This window comes from Cricetulus griseus, chromosome 2 (genome assembly GCF_003668045.3).
Source record: "Cricetulus griseus strain 17A/GY chromosome 2, alternate assembly CriGri-PICRH-1.0, whole genome shotgun sequence".
NCBI classification, from domain to species: domain Eukaryota; kingdom Metazoa; phylum Chordata; class Mammalia; order Rodentia; family Cricetidae; genus Cricetulus; species Cricetulus griseus.
Window position 1 is genome coordinate 441,080,155 of NC_048595.1, and position 13,612 is coordinate 441,093,766.

Consider the following 13,612-nt stretch of genomic DNA (forward strand, 5'->3'; position numbering starts at 1 on the left):
GAGCAGCCAGGGGTACTTCCAGCCCAGTTAGCCTTCCGTTAGCCATCAGGGTATCATATGGAGCCCTGCTCCAGAGGCCCCGTACTGCCATCCTCCCCTGCTCACATTTCTGTGGGCCCAAGTTGTGCTCTCGTTGCTGCCCAATCTCCCCGGTATCCTCATGGCTGATTCTCACCTCCGCTTGGCTCCAGTGACATCAGTGAGGCCTTCTGAAGCCCAGCAGGACTCCCAGGCACAGCCCCTCTTCCTTTCCCACTCTGTTTACCACAAAACTAACTGCCCAGGCACCTGCATTCCTCCCATCCTGCCCAACGAGGGGGAAGACTTGTGTGTGGGGTGTGTGTGCTTGTCACATGTTCCTAGACCAGAGACCAGCCAATAGTGGGTACCCCACCAGTGTTCCTCAGAGTTAACCTTGACTTTGTTCAGGTTTTTCCTGTCAGATTAAATGATTCCTGAGCTTTTAGGTCTTCAGTGTGGTTAGCAGGTTGTTGCCTACCTCACTGTTGGAGAGCTGACTACAGGGTCAGGTGTGCCTGTTGGATTCTGTTCTACTGAAAGTGCTGAGTGACTTTGGCAAATCCCTTGAGTCACTGTGACATCTTGTCATCTGTTCTAATAAACTGGCAGTATTAATAGAGCCCATGCCCAGTGACCCTGAGCTGGTGAAAACCACAGTTGGCTATGATGGTCAGCATCTTTTGGGTGACTAGTCCTCCTGGACTCCTGCAGGGTGATATTTGTCTAACTATACTCCCACAATCCCCCAGTGTCCTCTCCTGCCCCTACCCCAGCTCTTCTGGCTCTGATGACCATGTTTGCCTCTGGCCACTGGACATTTGGAGGCATCTCTGCATGCCACTGACACCCCCCCATCTCCTCTATAAGGGTGAGTCATGCCTTATATCTTTTGTTTGTTAGTGTGTTGGCAGCTGGGTGTTGCTCTCCATCCTCGGTTTATATTTCATGGTTCAGAACACAGAAGATTCGTGACCACCACTGTCATGGTCCTTGCAGTGTGCTCCACATGTGTGGAGCAGGAGTGTTTGTTGTAGTACCGGATTGCTTTTCTTCCTTCTCCTTTTCCTTCCCTTTGTCTCCATTGTCTCTTTTTACACACACACACCCACACACCCACACACACCACACCCACACACACCAAACACACACACCTCTTTAATATATATGTGTATATATGAAGCATATTGTGTGTGCACTTGTGCGCTTGTGGAATTCAGATTCATCTTGCAGAAGTCAGTTTTCTCTTTGAACCATGTGAGTTCAGGGAGTGAACTCAGGTCCCCAGGCTTGGTGGCAAGCACCTTTAACCCAGTGAGCCATCTTCACCTTGTCCTTCATGAACATTTCCTATCACTCTTCAAGACTCCATCCCCTTTCTTTCAGATAATGGAGCACAATTGAAGATCCGCCTCTCTGGTTGGCAATGAGCTTGCTACCCACTGTCTAATGTAGAACCCTGCTTACCCGTTAGATGCTGGATTGAGACTGTTCCTGCTGTGTTGTGTTGGGTGACACACAGGAAGTCATCTGAAGCTATCCCACATTACATTTACTGGAAGCAGCTTGGTTGAAAGCTGATGTTTTCTTCCTTCTTCCCGAGGCGTGGGCTGGAACTAGATAGAGCCCATCACCCTTTACTTCCCAAGGGTAGTGGTCGTCTGCCAGCCCCAGCTCTCTCACTGCTTGTGTGGGTGTTCATGGTGGTTTAGGTTTGCATTAAGTCAATGAATAGGCTCATCATCTCTAAATCTAGCCAGCCATGGTCCTTTAGTGGCGTCTTAGCTTCCCGACAGTTGCCTTCTTTACCTGTATGCCCACACCATGGAGCTGATGAGTGAGCAGTGCCCAGTCTGCCAAAAGGCCTGTTGACTCTGAAGCAGCCACGGAGGAGGAGGAGGATGGTTTGGGTCTCTTGATCTTTTTAAGCTAAGCTCAGTGGCCCAGTGGCTCCTGTGGTTGGACTTACTATATCCACTCTGGCCCCCTGGCAACGTCAGTTTGGGAAATCCATCACACTGGCAGAAGCAGGCAGTTCCACAGTTAGTAGGGTCTTCTGATCAGCTGGTGCATGGCAGCTGAGTCTGGTTGAGCCCTGCTGTGTGTTGGGCCCCAGCACCAGCCTGTTTTCCCAGCCTTGCTGTGCAGCCCTGGAGAACAGTCTGCTCCTGTCTGTGCTCATGCGCTGGTGATCACTGTAGGAACCACACTTGATGGTTCCATGTCTGGTGGTCAGCTTGCTTCAGAGAAGGGGAATAGAGCATGAGGTCATGGTGGCCTGTGACCTCTGCTTCTAGCCTCTTCACTTACATCCAGAGGAACACGAGAGTGGAATACAGTTACATCGTGGTGGCCACTGCTGATTTTGGTTATTTGGAAGATGTTAGAAGCCAGCTGGACATCCTTTGGGGAGGGCACACTGGCAGCTCCTTTTCCTGTCAGTTGCCTTGTGTTCTCCAGCCGCTACCCTTATGATATTTTTGAATAAATGTGCTTTCCCTCTCCCTTGGAACTGTCGGCGCAGCTGCAGAAACAGTGCCTCTGAACACCAGAGCGGACGCACTGCCCTAGGGGTTTGGGCCCTTCCTGCAGGCTGACCTCTCTGTCTGTTGATGGAGCCTGTTGGGAACACAAAGCCATCTCCGGGCGTCAGCTTGCACATGGAGAGTCTCACTGCTTCGCTGTGCAAACATTAGCAAAACATTTTGGGGATGGAAAATTAGTTAATTGGGAAATGGCGGGTTGTTAGATTGCTTGTTCTGCACTGAGCGGCTGCTGGCTCTGCTGCCTCAGGGCTTGAGATGACATGAGCCAGCTCGGCTAGTCCAAGGACACGTGTTTCACTACCTAGTCTCTCCCCGTTGCCGGGTCCGCCCAAGGTGGCTCTCTGGCCAGCTGTTACTGCTGGTGGCACCAGACGGACTGAGAATGTGGAATGTGGGATAAAGCTACTGTGTGTGGCTTCCCTTTGGAGCTTTGACTGCCTTGATTTTTGCATGTTCTCTGAGTTCATCTCTGCCTTCAGTCATCCTGTCATTAGTTTCCAATCAGGTTTTCTTTCCTTAGCATTTTGGTGTTTTTAGTATTCAAAGAACACACATTTATATATACATACACATATATACACACATGTATATTATAAAATCTCAGAACATTGTATTTAATGAGGTGTGTTCTGTTTGTATTTCAAAGAAGCCCTATCTACGCTGTTTCACAACCATGTTAGGGCACATCATGAGTCTGTAAGCCATCCTGGGGACCTACCTAGTGACAGCTGCTAAGGGGAGGAAAAAGAAAGTAAGGCCAGGCTCCCAGGTGTACTCCAGCTGACCTGGTAACCAGATGCCAGTTCTACATCTAGGGTCCAAGAGATGCCTTGGGGTGTGTGTGTGTGTGAGTGTGTGTGTGTGTGTGTGTGTGACTTGTGTGTGTGCACACGTGTGAGTGCACGCATGCTCCTGCTTGCGCCTTCAGTCCTCCAATCTACTGTGAGCTTTTTTCCCCGTTTGAAATGACTTGATTAGGACTCATTTATTGCTGTGACCGGAAATAGTTACACATGATAATTTTTCTCAGTGATTTGAATGTTATTTTTGAGTTTTGGCCAAGGGGAGACAAGGGCCAGGTCAGAATGAGAAAAATATGTCCTGGAATCTTCTCCACTGGAGGGAGGGAGAGGATCACTGGGAAAGGAAGTGTCATATATGGTTGGAAAAAGGGAGGAGAAAATGGAGGGGGTAGTGTCCCTAGCTGGAACAAAGGAGAGTGTGCCCTGGCCCTCTGCTCGCTTACTGGGCACATTCTTTAGGTCAAGGCTGGTCTAGGTCCAGTGGAAGGGGCCAGGAGCAAAGACCCCCCAGCATTTCACTTGGTCAGTGTCCTCGTTAGGTAATCTATTGCTGTGAAGAGAGAGACACCATGACCACGGCAACTCTTATAAGAAACATACCTAATTGGGGGGCTCACTTACATTTTAGAGGTTCAGTCCATTATCATCATCGTGGCAGGGGGCACAGCAGCCTGCAGGCAGTTGTGGTGCTGGCTACATCTTGACCAGAAGGCAATAGGAAGTGTCTGACACTGGGGGGTATGTTGAGGGTAGGGAACCTCAAAGCCTGCCTCACAGTGACACACCTACAACAAAGCTACACATAATAATAATAATAATAATAATAATAATAATAATAATAATAATAATAATGAGATTATGGGGGTCAGCTTCATTCAAACCACCACAGTCAGTGACTGGAGAGAAGACAGGTCTGGTGGCCAGCATATGTGGGTCAGCCACCATATCAGGATCTCTGCCTATGTCTGTGGTTCTTCTCAGGACCAGCAGGGAGCTTCTGTAAGAGCAGAGAGCGTCACACTAGTCACTGTCATGTGCACATGCCTGTTGTCCTCAGAAAGAATGTCTCACGTATGAGACAGAAAGGAGGAACCTGGTCGCTTCCAGGGAACTGACTGGCAGAAGGGAAGTTGGGTGGAAGGGCTTACAGAAGAGCAAGCAGATGGTGTTTGCCAGGGAGGAACGTGTAAGGTGGATGGACAGGACTGGTGGGACCTCGGATGACCTGGGAAGATGGGGACCCTTGGCCTGTCTCTTGAGTTAGACGCAACACGATAAGGTGTGTGGGGAATGAGGATGGTGGGTAGTTAGGATGTTCTTGCTCAAGAGAGGAGAGCAGGGCAGAAGCACACGGGTTGGCAGCCGATGCCCATGTCTGGTGTGAGGAGGGAGTGGCCTGCTGGAGGATCCAGTATCCAGTTCAGCATCCTAGTGGAGCCCTGAGACCCAAGTGACCAACCTGGGAGCCTAAAAGGGTTTACATGCAGACCATATAAGGGTTTTTAGGATTTAAAAAAAAAATGACCACTGATCATCTGACAGGGCTCAACTTCATGGAAGGTAAGAAATGACCCTTCCTCAAGGGAGTTCTATGCTGTAGCAAAGTAAGACAACAGTCACATCACTTGATGTGAGTAACCTCTTTGCATTTTTTTTTTTATCTTTGCAACCATATGGTAATGACATGAACTTGTTACTTCAAAATACGCTCCCGTGGAAAATACTTCTGTGCCAAATAAAACAAGTGTTGGACGAGAAGTTATTTTTTTAGAAGCCCAGAGGCTTATCACACATCCCTTGTGTTTTTTTCTGGTGGGATTCCTCCCCAACATGTCTCCGTACATCATTTGAAAAGATGCTCAAGATAGGTTCTTCAGCCTGACTGCATAAGCATTTTCCCACAGTGTGTTCTGGAAATCCACGTTGTCCATAAATCATATTGGATATGGAATTAGGGGGTAGGTTTTTGGGAGCAGGGGGTGATTTCTGCCGCAGGTCTCATGGAAGGTAACTGCTCATTTACTGCTGTCCTTTGCTGCTTTCTCATTGCCTCTGTCCTCGGAATGTGACCGTCATTCCTTGTGGTGCCATGGCAACGCTCAGCCCTGCAGCCTCCTCCTAATTATTTGAACGAGGTCTGTGTGCTGGCCCCACTGTTTGGGGTCTGCATAATGTATGAACATCGAGTGACAGCAAGCCACAGCCTGATCAAAACAAAGAGCGGCCTCTGCGCGGTGGGCAGATTGCAGAAACATATTGCCAAACACCCTCTGCTAACTGTGAATCCTGTCGCAAAATGTGTCTTTAGCCTGTCAAAAAATATTTTGACAGGTCCATAGTGACACTCCTTCCTATGCAAATCTGCCAGTGATGCCCAGGCAGTAAGCTGAAGGAAAATCCACAGGACTTGGAGACTGGCATCATCAGGGCTCATCACCCCTGCAAATAAACACGTGGAAACTGTTTCCTTCCAAATGTAAATAAATGACACAGTATATGATGATGACAATGCTGCCAGATCCCAGGGGAATCCAGGATGTGCCGGGGGCTTAGAAAGGCTGTTGTCACAGAGGTGAGCAGAAGTTCACACATGAAGCACATGAAAGATGAGACATGGGCCAAGTCTGAGTAGTTAGTGTACAATAGCAGGGAGAAGCTAGGTGGAATGGGGGCCAGGGATAGAGGCTGCTGCCATTGCTGAGCAAGTGAGGACTGCGCCAAGACCAAGAGTCAGAAAGTAATATGAAAAAATTGGTAGAAAATGTTAATTTATTTTTTATTAAGGTCGGCTAGTAAGGTGGCTCAGAGGGTAAAGATGCTTACCCTGCAGACCTGCTGACCTCAGTTCAATCAGCTGAGCCCACATAAGAGTGAGGGAAAGCTGGCTCCATAAAGTTGTCTTCTGTCCTTAGCATGTGTGTTATGACATGTGCAATGTGCATGTGTGCATACAGAAAACACAAGCACACACACATGAGCACACACGTGTACACACACGGATATTTAAAAAAGAATTAAGAGACAGTAGGAGGGCCTAGGCCCGACCCAGGATGATGTGGTGGGCTTTGGGGAGCCCCTGTCGAGGGCCCTACCCAGCCTGGGGAGTGGAGGGTGGATGGGGTGGGGGCAGGTGGGAAGAGGGGAGGGAGAGGGAGGAGGGATTGACATGTGAAGCAAGCTTATTCCTAATTTGAATTAATAAAAAATTACAAAAAAGACAGTAGATCGAATATCTCACACATACAATATTAAAAAGAAACCTCAGACTCTTCCAAATTGTACAGCTGTCCAGAAAAGGGGAGGGGAGAGCACAGGATTAGTGGGTGAGGACAATCTCAGTCACGGATGGGCTTTGCTTTTCAGGACCAGGGGAAGAGGAACACAGTGGTGGGTCCGGTGACTGCTCAGCTTTCTCAGTAGATGGCAGGTTGGGAAAACAGGCCGGCAGAGGAGAAAAAGAAGCTGGCAGTGAGCTGAGAGGGATGGCGCTGGCCTTCAGGGCTTTCCACTTTGGTGCAATTGGCACTCTGTCCCAGGCCATTCTCTGTTGTAGTGTATTTGTTAGCAGCCCCGGCCTCTGTGCACTGTAGGCCACCGTCATCCTTCTGATCCCAATGGCAGTCCAGACCAGATATCCTCTGTGAGAGTGGAGAACGCTCCTGGAGAGCTTTCAGTCAGGCCCGAGGGAGACAAGACTGAAGGGTGGGGCCAGCTTGGATGTGGGGTTAGGGAATGGCTGCTGTCGGGTACTGGAGGACAAGGCTGCAAAAGGTTCAGCTGGCTGTGGTTGACAGCCTCCTGCAGATACGTAGGAGGTAGCTGGGTAAAGGCCCTCCAGCCTAGCCCTGAGCCCTCAATCCACTTGAAGGTTGGTGGAGGTGGGGAGGAAGCCACAGGGGTGGATGAAGTCATCCGTTGAGGCTGTGTGGCCAGAAACTTCATGACCTGGGATAGAACCCGGGGAATCCCAGTCTTTCCAGAGGAAGAGGTAGGGAGTTTGTTTCTCTTGGTTGCCGTTGCTCAGCAACTCTGGCCAAGGAGGTAGGAGGAGAAAGATGTTCTGGACCAGATGTAGAAGCCTGGGTGGGTGACCTCACGGAGGGCTTCTTCCCGTCCCCTCCAGCACCTTTATTGCCTCTGGGTATGTATAAGAGGAATACTTGCCTGGCTTGAACCACAGGGAACGTTTCTCAAAAAGTGGCTGCCTGGCTTGCTGCACTTCATTCTGTCAGGCCAAACTCAGCACACTTGGCTCTGTGAGCCGGATGTCACATTTTGCTTCTCAGGGGCTGAGAGGAAAACATACGGAAAGGTTCTGCTGCCGTAGATCTTTGTTCTTGGGTTATTTGCAAGGCCCTGAGGGGATGGAGAATTGATAGTGCCATCAAGAGCAGACAGCTTCCCTCTTCATGTCCATGTGGGGTTCTGAGACCCCCACTGGGTGCTCCTAGCAGTCTAGGCTCCTGTGAGTCCAACAGGATGGGCTCTTTGGGTTAAGAGGAGGTTGCCAGCCACCAGGGCACACTCGTGGTAGTACTTTGTTTACCGGCTCTTAACTTCTTTCCCTTTCCATGGGCAGAATACTGTCCATCACCGATGCTCTCAGACCTTGACTGAGGGGGACAATTGAGTGAGCCATGTCTCCACTATGGCCTCACACTGCTGTTGTATGAAGACTAGCTCCCAGCATGTTGGACAAGCCTGAGATATTAGGAGTTCCTGCTGTGACTCGTACTGGCCGAACTCCCTATACCCTCCAGGCTCTACCGCACAGTCAGAAGACAAATGATCACTAATGGCCATGATGGCTCCAGGCCACGAGGGAAGGTGCCATTCCACACACCCCTCAATTCTGTGTCTAACTGGACATAGGACTGTTCCAGAAAAGGACTGAACTCTGCCTCACCTCCTAGTTCCTAAACTCCCATCTCAGAACTCAGGAACAAGGAAATCCTAAAGTTCAAAATACCATTTTCCCCATCACTGGGTTGGCTTAATTAGAGAGTAAGTCAGAGTTGCATTTCCTGGTTGTTTACCGCAGGGCAGTGCATAAAGCCGAGTCTGTAATTAAATCGTCTAGTTGGGAGGGACTGCAGGGGAAGACGTGTATGGCACAGGCTGCCCTCTTTTCTTTTGCCCATTTGTCTGTTCCTGTTGCCTGCCACCTTTCTTATTCTCCTAGTCTTGTTAAGAGTGACCTGGAGCGAATTCTGAAGCCTAGTGTCAAGTAGACCCTTTGAACTTCATTCCAGGAGGCCAGCCTCTTGGAGTCTGGGATGCAGGTTTCTCTCTTGCCAATTGGAGGAGTGGTGGAAGGCCGGTGGGTGGGAATCATTGAATTGGGACCCTGTGGTCCCAGGCTGTTTAGATGGGTGAGGTAGGCTCCACCCAGGAGTGTTCTTCAAGTTAGGAACAACTGACATTGCCTGTTTCTGCAGCCCTGCCACCTGCATTTGCCTGCCCTTTTCTTCAGAAATGTCATTCTGGTTAAGATTGGAGGTCTCTCACAAGCCACCTGAAGCACCTGCTCTGCTCACCATCTGCAGACACACACGCTTGCGAATCTTCTGAAGGGCGGCGGTATGGTGGGAGTTTAGAATGCTGTACAACATACTCTCGGATTTTACAAATTCAGGGACACAGATCTGAGCAGAAGTCTATATAGACTCCCAAAATGTGGAATTCCTTTTCTTAATGTGCTGTGATTGTGTTTTAGGGGAAATTGGGGTTAGAAAGTAAATGTCTCCACCAACCCCGCCTCCTTTTTTGGGTAGAATGCCTTCCCAGCATTCCTGGGCATAATTCAAGCAGCACTTTGGTAAATGTCAAAAAGTTGGAGGTTCAGGCCGGTGTGTACCGGCCTGCCTGTGCCTGCCAGCTGTTTTCCTGGCTCTGGGCTTCTGTCTTTCTCCAAAAATTTACTTTACCTCTGAAATATTTTCAGGGACAGTGCCTCCTCAACTTAAAAAAAAAAAAAAAATACGTGTTTTATTTCAGAGACACTCTGAATGCTGTGTGTCATTGCATGCTTCTAAATTGATCCCCCAATCTAATTTTCAACAGAAAGCGTTATGTGTTATTGCCCCATCAACCTTATTTTTCTCCATGTGTAACAGCATTAAGTGCTTCTTGGAAATCACCATTCATGTTTCTATGCTACTTTGTCCTGGCAACAATTATCTGAGCCTTGAAGCCGGTGCCCTGCCCCCTGCCTGTCTCCACAGCCTTGGGGAGTGTCTGTGCTGCTTGGTGTAGGCTGTCCATTTCTGTATACCTTCCTACATCTTTTTACCCAGCACAGAGTATCTATCGGCTGCAGTTCCTGGCTTCAGGACTCTGCACACTCATTCTCAGAGGGTCATCCAGCAGCTTTCTGCTTAGCCAGTGCACACAGCCTGCCTGGCTTTAGGGATCTGTCTTGTTGGTGTGTCACAGAAGGGTCTGGTTCCTTTCCTGGGAAGGATGTACACAGGAGTCCAGGGGTAAGGCCTTCTGTATCCCGCCCCCACCTTTGGACCTTCAGGCTGTGACCACTGACATGATTGGAAGGGAGTTTTGCAACTGAGGCAGCCCTGGCTTTGGGGACATGGTGAGGCTTCTGCCTGGAAGGACTGTCCTTGCAGGTCCAGGAGAGTTCTTCAGCAGCAGTGGACCCCAGACAACGGTTTGGATCTTGGTTTTGTGGTGCCCCCACCAAGGGACAGTGGGTCCTAGTCTGATCTTTTATTTGTTCTGGCTCAGTGGGTGTCTGGCCTCTGCCTCTGGTGTCTTTGTGCTCCCAGAAGTTGCATTGGCAGCAGAGAGCTCTGTCCCAGAGATGAGCATAGCTGTGATTTGCATTCAGAAGGGGAAGGGGGGGGGTGACGACACAGGGCACGGATGTGGGAAGGAGGACCCCTGGACAGGCATGTAGCTCTCTGAGAGACTTGGCTGTGTGGAGGTAAGATGGTCTAGCTTTACAAACAGCAGGAGGATCCTAAGCTGTTGGGCCTTGAGTGCATCTCTTGGGGCTCTGACTTTGGTTTCCGTTGGACATGACACAGTGGGGACCTGGTAAAGCTCTGTATGAAGGAGGGACACTCAAGATGGGGTCAGCTGTGCAGAAGTTTCCCAGAAGGAAGTGGAAAGAGATGGTGGGATCCAACTTTAGAAAGAAGGTCTCCCCACTAAAGAGGAGACAACTGAGGCTGAAGAAGGGCAAGTGACCATGACTATAGGGGTCATTACAGTCTTCTAGTGAAACACACACAGGCACGCACATGCATATGCACACACACAAACACACACAAGCCAAAACCATATTTCCCCTGCGCTATCACTGTTCAGCATGAAGCATTGAACCCAGGGCCTTGGGGTTTGCTGAGCATGTGCTGTACTACTAGACGGCAGCAGTGTTTGCCAGGTAGAGTTATAATGGCTTTGGGGAGACAGAGGAAACTGGAAAACACTCAGGATGTGATGTGACGGAATAGCTGCCATTGTTTACTGTTGCTGAGTAGGACTCCAAGCATGTCACTGGGAAAGTCACTGGGAATATTGGCCCCCTCGTAGAGGCCCTTTGTGGTAAGATCATCTTGCATGTCCACCTGAGCATAGCCCCGTGGCTTTTCTTTGAGTGGGGGTCAGAAACAGCAACACACTGTTGACACATAGCCTAGAAAAATGCTTTGTAGAAACCGCTCACCTTGCCACCCTCTGACCTCCTAATGGAGACCCTGGTTTCTGAGTCCACACACCCTGTTCTGTGCTCTGATCAGCCCCTAAAGAAAAACAGTTTATCCAGTCAGAGGAAGTAGAGGACGGAGGCCGTAATATGTTCTGGTTGTGTTCATTGCCTGTGTCACAGAGGAAGGAGGTCTGAGTGAGCAGAAAGATGGCCCCCTGGCTGTGTGGTTGGGGTGGGCACCGTACTGTCAAGCAGTTCATACTCTGTATTAAGGGTCTACTGGGAGCCAAAAAGCTAGCCCTGAAGAAGACGTACGATGATTTCAGAAGCTCAGGCTGCAGGTGCTGCTAGGGAAATTTAGGATGTAATCCTCGGAGGCTGGAGGAGAGGATGGGATGAGCCCGGAAGAGCAGTTGGATTTCTTCCTGCTTAGATAACATGAGGGAGATTGGGAAGGAGGAAGGAGAGCACTCTGCCAATTCCTCCCCCTCCTGACACCCATCATGTGACAGGTTGGCGGATGTGTGTGTGTGTGTCTTTTGGGACTTCTCTGAGAGTCCATGCCTGATGTTTACCCCATGGATATCCTGGTGTTTGCACAAGCGCTTTCAAGGAGTCTCCACCCTGAAACCCTGGGCACACCCCAGTTATCCTTAGCAGCTCATCGTCATCTCATCATTGGCTTGAAGTATACAGTCTGCTTAGAGAGTTGGTTATCGGAATCCGAGATGGGTGCTCAGCCCTGTCTCTTCTCACTGCGCCTCTGTCAGGCTGCGTGCCCTCCCTCTGAACATCACAAGTCTCTGCTCACCTTTGCCTCCTTCACAGATTGCTCGTATACAAAACATGTTCCAGTGTAGTCGGGCAGCATTGGCAGACCCTAGCCTCAGACCTGCGCCTTGTCTTAAGGCAGTGTGGAGTTAAAATAGAAGAACGATTAACTGTACCTGAAACAAAAGATGGGCTGACACAGTGGCTTTACAGTTGCTCATGAAGGTAGCCTTAGTTCAGGTGGAGGTGGTTGTCAGTAGTGGCCTTTCCAACTCTCTGTGTCTATCTGGTTGGAATAGAAACCTCCACACCCCAGGGGCCTAACCAAGTACAAGCTCATTGTCCTGCATGGAAGTCAGAGAGATGCCCGTGTTGCAGGGATGCACTTGTCTGGTCTCGATTCTCCTAAGGTGAAAGGAGGACCAACTCTGGGGACATGGGCAGTGTGTGTTGGAGGGGCCTAGATGGGTGCGCAGTGTGCTCACCCACATTCCATCCAGCAGAACACACCAAGTGACCACCTGGGCCTGAGGAGGAGGGAGGGAGAGAGACAGACCAGGTGTCTGTCTAGGAGGCCGCTGGTGTGGGAGCAGCTTGCCCATCTGTTTTGTTCCTACTCTGTCAAGCATTCTGAGGATGGTAAGCTTTTTCTTATAGTGCTCAGATGGAACCCAGCACTGTGCATGCTGGGCAAGCACCCTACCACTGAGCTATACCCCTCTGGAAAGGTGACTTCCACACCTGAGCACAATCCAGGCAAGGTGGATGCGCCCCCAACCCATGAATATCATCCATGCAAGGTGGATGCGCTCCCAGCTGTTGCCATCCAAGCCTTGTTACCAGAGCCCAAGATGCAGGAGGTTGACACTGACTCTTAGGTGTGCCTGAGGAATACATTTTATTGACTGCCATCAGACAGGACTCTGCTGCTCCTTGCTGATCGGTTATTGCTCTTCATTTTGGGGAGGCGGGCATTCCCATGAGCTGGGTTCTTACAGCTGAGGTCTGACAAGTGCACTTGCCTGTCCTGTGTCTGGGGGGTGGGGGGTGGGGGGTTGTTACACCTTGCCTTGCACTTTCTTATGCACCCTGATCGCTCCACCTTTGTGCTTCTTTCATAGGGGAATGGTCAGTGCTGGAGTCTTAGCTGGGGAGCAGCTCATGGGGCTCATGTTCCATAAAAGTCAGGGGTTGGGCTCCAGGGTTGACTATGACAAGAGGGAACTCATTGCCATGGAAAGGCAGGGTTTCTGGCAGTAAGTACTTCCCAGCAGCACTAGGGTGAAGTCTGATGACAGCTGCATGTAAGTGTTGTGTAATTATCAGCTGGTAATTAGGCACTTTCCACCCTACCATTAAGGTATTCAAATGATCTGCAGAGCCATTTACCCGAGGCTCCCCAAGCGATGTGAGGGTCTCAGATCCCACAGTCCCTTTGAACTTGCTCTTCAGAGGTTTTCAGTTCTAGGATCACATTGCAGGGGGGTGCGAAGAGCTTATGTAGCTCACTGTGCTGAATTTTGGGTGCCCATGAGTGAGCAAATTGTTCTAGTCTCATTTTAGCATTAAAAAGTGTGTGCGTGTGCGTGTGTGTGTGTGTGGGGGGGGCTCATGAAGTTAACCACATGCACATGGGGGGGTGTCAGAGAACTTCTGTCAGTTCTCTCTTATGAGCAGAACTCTTGCCTCTACCAGGCTACGTGCTCCAGGGTACCTGGCTCATGAGCTTCTGGATGATTCTCCTGTCTCTGTTTGCCCCTCTCATTGTAGGAGTTCTGGGGTTACAGATGTATGCCACAGCATTTGGC

The 13,612-nt window shown here is 49.9% G+C and overlaps 1 protein-coding gene across 3 annotated transcripts in view; it reads left to right on the plus strand.

The window, feature by feature from the left end:
* Positions 1 to 13,612, plus strand: part of Agap1 (ArfGAP with GTPase domain, ankyrin repeat and PH domain 1) — a 459,921-nt gene that overhangs the window by 95,683 nt on the left and 350,626 nt on the right. The window lies entirely within an intron of this gene.